General features: G+C 30.0%; 1 non-coding gene across 1 annotated transcript; it reads right to left on the reverse strand.

Annotated features, from left to right (window-relative positions):
* Positions 1 to 72, reverse strand: TRNAG-UCC (transfer RNA glycine (anticodon UCC)). Its single transcript has one exon. It is a non-coding gene; the product is annotated as a tRNA-Gly (tRNA).
* Positions 73 to 5,125: the final 5,053 nt, after the last annotated feature.

Below are 5,125 nucleotides of genomic sequence, written 5' to 3' on the forward strand. Positions count from 1 at the left end.
TGCGATGGCCGGGAATCGAACCCGGATCAACTGCTTGGAAGGCAACTATGCTCACCATTACACCACCATCGCACATGATTTGACGAGTTAAATACAACTATTTTCACCTTAATATATATGGGCTCTTCATTAATTAAAAATAAGATTTTAATCTATTAAAATATATACATATTTTTTTAAAATTTCATTACATGAATAATATTTGCTGTTATATTGTTGCATTTTTGAGCAGTGTTAGTAGACTACTTATCATTTGTAAACCTAAATGGATAATGATAGTGATGTAAAATGATTGATTTTATGCCCAAATATTGCAAAAATTCAGGGGCGGATCAAGTGAACAAGCAACGAGGTTAGAGGTCTCCGAGGTCTAAAGGTTGTTTCCTCTGACTATTCAAAAAAAGGTTCACAAACTAATTCCAACTAGTCTAAAAACATAATATTAATTTTGTTTCTATTTTCAACTGTATAATAAAGTAAATATTTAATAGCGACCGTTAATTGTTTTGTAAAATAGACTATAACTAAGGGTATCATTAGATGATGGTGCACTAGTCGTTGACACAAGTTATAGGTAGTAACTTCAGGATCTAAAAAATAAAAAAATAATGTGATGCAATATAAAAAATAAGCCTGTACCCTCTTTTATATTTAGGTACTTTCGATTTAAGAATTAAGTTAACAGAAGACTAATTAGCTAACTATTTAGTTAGCACAAGTATACCTATAGAAAATGTTAAAAATACCACATAACTTATCCCTCGATCCATTTTTTTTAGTCTTTCGTTTTAAGAAGTTTGTTTCTAGAAACCAATTTGTAAGAAAATATCGCTTCATTGGGCAAATGAATGGGTAGAATTTTTCTGTTTGAAGATAGGACCTTAGTGATCTCATAAAAGTTGGTACAATCGGCATACCAACAGAATGTCCAATTTTGCGAAGATAGTTTAATTTCGAAGAAGAATTGATCTTGAGGGAGGAGGGAACGATAAAAAAAGTAAAAAATGTATGCCTAAAATTTAAATACTTATTAGAATATTTTATTCCAGTTTTGGTATCTTTTACTTGCCTAAAATGTTTCTGATGTGGATGATCCAATATATCTCATGCAAACTCAGTGTTATTAGTTTGGAACTGTTTTTATTTCTTTGCACTATAATTTCCACTATATCATTAGAAGATAAAGTGAAATCAAATAGCAAAACAACTGCTCATTTAATTTCATCCCTGAAACTGCATTGAATAGTTTTCAGATATGAGTTACTATCCACTACCTCAAGCTCTATGTAAATCCACTAACATTTTAGTCAAGTGAAATGACTGTTACAATCACTTTCACTCCCTAAAAAGGAAATTAAAAAATAAATAAAATGTTAGCAGTACAAGAGATATCACCAATTAAAGTTACCTATCCCCTGAGTTAGAAAAAAAAATAAAATGTTAATTTGTTGGTAAAAGAATATGAAAAAAAAGAAGACAAAACTAATAACATTGTTGTAATCCACTTCATATAATAGTTACAGTACTCTACGTAATGGTAATAATACATAATTAAATTGTTTAAAAAAATATATTTGAAACATATTGTATATAGTGGATTGTTTAAAAAAATGTATCATTGTAAATATATGGTAGAATATATGTTTTAATCATGGATTGATAAGTATACAGTGTGAACAAGGTACCCGATGTGTTTGGGCAGCATTGCGGAATAAAGCATTTCTCTCTTAGCTTTATTATGTTAATACACCGTCACATCTTTAAATTTTGTTAAATAAGCTTTTGAAGCCTCAAAACCTGGCTGCTAAGGACCTCCAAATTCATACTTAGCCCAATGGCTATTATAGGTACCTACTTGCTTTCGATTTTGATTACCTTATATTGAGAAATGGGTTTGTTAAATTGTTAGATAAGAAACTGGACCCTCGACTACCTGACCCAAACTCCTGTCCAGCTGTAGCAGTTTTTTCTCTTTTATCACCCTTTGGCCAACTCTAAGCCCATATAGCCCTCTTAAGCCTCAAAGAGTCTCTTTGAAGTAGGTTGATGACTCTTCAATGGAAAAGATGATGGATGTTGGCCTCATCAACTAGAAGAAACAATACATCCCCATGAAGAATACATCAAGTCTTTCGTGTTACGGTAGTGGATGGTTTTCTTCAAACTATAAATTTATAGAATTATAAAAGTTATTCGGTAAAAAATAAAAATTCTGAAATATTTCAGCAACTTAAAAAAGACCAATAGGAGTATCAGTACGCTTTACTTAAACAATATAACATTTTAAAAATGTCGTAAGTAGATTATTCGTAGTTTTTACTATAACTAAATTCCAATAAACATAATAATAACACAGGTGTTGATATTTGATGAAATTAGTACAATCCTGATGAGCGGTAGGGACACTAAATTGTTGGCCGTCAGTTGGCTATGATTAATATGCACCCTGCTCCCTCATGCGGTTAATCTCCTTTGCAGATCCGTACACTGAATTGAATTTCGATCGAACAAAATCACAATCAAGTTGGTAATTAAATAATATAATTAATACTATTTTTCCTCTGTTTGGTCTGTCAGGTGAATGATATTATTCAAGGGCTTCAAATCACAGCCATGATTAGGCGATATTAAATATCCTTTGGCACAGAGGGACAAGGATAAAGTTTAATATGGGTTTATAATTTAGTATTTCGATGATTGATGATTTCATTTCTCGTAATTTTATTTGATTAACCGTTGCGTATTATATAGTGTACAGTTACTTGAATGCCTTTCGATGAGATATTAAAAATATAGTAACTATAGCTGGCTTAAGGATTTCATAATTTTCTAATGTATAAGTCTTAAGTGACTGTAAAGTGAAGTGAGAGGAACACCTGCACCACTGAGCATCTTGGAAAAAATTTATAGCTCGAACTTGATCCTACGTCACTTTGTATAGGACATCATTTTGTAGTACGGAAGCCAATGCCCTTTATGGGTTTCTGTAATATTCCGCATTCAAGTGGATACGTATTTTTCTATAGCCTTTTCCTTGAACTACCGGTACTTCAAGGCCTTCTTTTTCAATAAAATTGTATAATGCTTGGCTTTTTATCTCCCCTTTAAAAAAATGTAAGAGTTCTAAAATAAATTAATTCTCTGAAAGCATTAATCAATGGTTTCAAATGAAGACCAACGAAAAAATTGGTATAACAATCCCTATACTTGGGATGTAACCCGACTTTTATCATTGAATTAATGAATAATCTTAAATAATTTAAAATAAATTAAACATGATAAAATAAGCTATATTCTCAGTAGTGGCTTACTTATATTCTAATGCTTAAAATCTCACAGCTGCGGAATACTCCTATAAAAAGGGGAATGAAAGAGGATTAAAATTACGAGAAAAAAACGAGTTTTAGTTTAAAATTATATTTTTCTTTTTAACTTGAGAATTATAAAAGGAACTAATGCTCCATTATTATTAGTGTTCTCTATTAAACATAAACAATGCAGACAATGGATAATTCCAATAATTGTTGACCAGACCTAATCCATTATAAAATACTTGATAATGATGTTTTTTTCGTGAAGACATTAATTTTCTCATAGCAAGAATATTTTTAGGAATATCGTAAAAAAAAAAATATTGGTCTTCAATGTATATGAAACGTAGTGTAATATTACATTCAAGATTCGATTATATTTTTTACGATTACTTTCGTTTTATATAGATTAGAAGAGAATTTTGAAATGAAACTTCGTAGTTATCGTGAATGAAGTTCCTGTTGTAAGTTAAGTCGACTTTGTAATCTCCTTCAGTCCTTCTTCAGCGCAGACAGCTCTTACATCCCTAATGGAGAGGTATTTTCAGTATACATAGAACATTGAGTTGTTGTTTTTTCCGACCTAACTCGTCCCTAAAAGCATAAATCATCGAAAACCGCTAATTATTTTTTACGGGTTATGAAGATCAATCAAAGGATCAATCGGGGCGAAATTTCGACTAATCTAAGGGTCAAAATTGTTTGAGGATAAAATTTCCATAAGAATTCTTAATCATAATTCCGAAACAGGGATCACAGGGACGGGACCAAGGAATAGTCTGATTAGGATGACAGATTTTTACGGGAAATCGAATTCTCAAACAATTTTATTCATTACATTTGTTTGTTATTCCGCACCGTTATTCCGGCATTGGTAAAATACTCTACAATGTACGGCGATTTACGCTCGAATCCGAAAAATCATCAAAATGAAATCGTTTTAGAAGTAGACTTTGTTTGAGAATCCTACATTGACCTATTGATTGGAAATTTCATAGTGAATTGTGAAGGACTAAAAGCGTAAGAGATTACGAAATTGACTATACCTCTATAAGAAACTTCACTCACTATATCTTAGACTTACCTAGTTTTATTTTGGAATTCTTCAAACTCCAGTAAAAAAAAGGGATTTGTCAAAAACGAAAAATCTACACAATTACCATTATTTCAATACAATAAGGGTGTTTTGAGGTTGCTGGAGCCCATATTTCGGTCATTAATATAATATAAATATAAAATATATTCTAGAATCCATATTGTTGAATACCAACCAAATTATTTTTAATTTGTTTCTATTTATTTATTTAGAAATAATAAACTATAGTTTCATAATTTGCAGTATTGTAGTAATGTGTTGGGAAATTTCAGCTTTATGGGCATTTTAATTTTTGAAATACTTAAGTAATTCAGTATTTATATTTATATTTCCTTTTATGCTTATATTATAAAAATTATTGAAACACTATTTTCAATTTTAACGCAAGTAAAAAATAATACCTAAAAACCCAAAAAAAATTCATGTTGAAGGAAATTCAAATGTTATTTATTATACGTATTATTATGTAAATACAAGTATGTATAATTTTATTAATCAGTTTTACTGTTAAATGTAAATTTATATTACATATTTCCTTCTTTTGTTAAGGAAAATAGATATTCTCCACTATTATAATTTTAGCTACTACCTCACAAACAATATTTATGAACTCTAATTTACCATTTTCTTTCATCTTTCATTGACAAAGGCATGAATAATTACTTCTAGAGAAGTATTGAATGCATATTGTTTAAAATGAAACTTGTGATATATGCCG

The sequence above is a fragment of the Halyomorpha halys genome, unplaced genomic scaffold, assembly GCF_000696795.3.
Source record: "Halyomorpha halys isolate HHAL.00 unplaced genomic scaffold, Hhal_1.1 Scaffold45.1, whole genome shotgun sequence".
Lineage (NCBI taxonomy): Eukaryota > Metazoa > Arthropoda > Insecta > Hemiptera > Pentatomidae > Halyomorpha > Halyomorpha halys.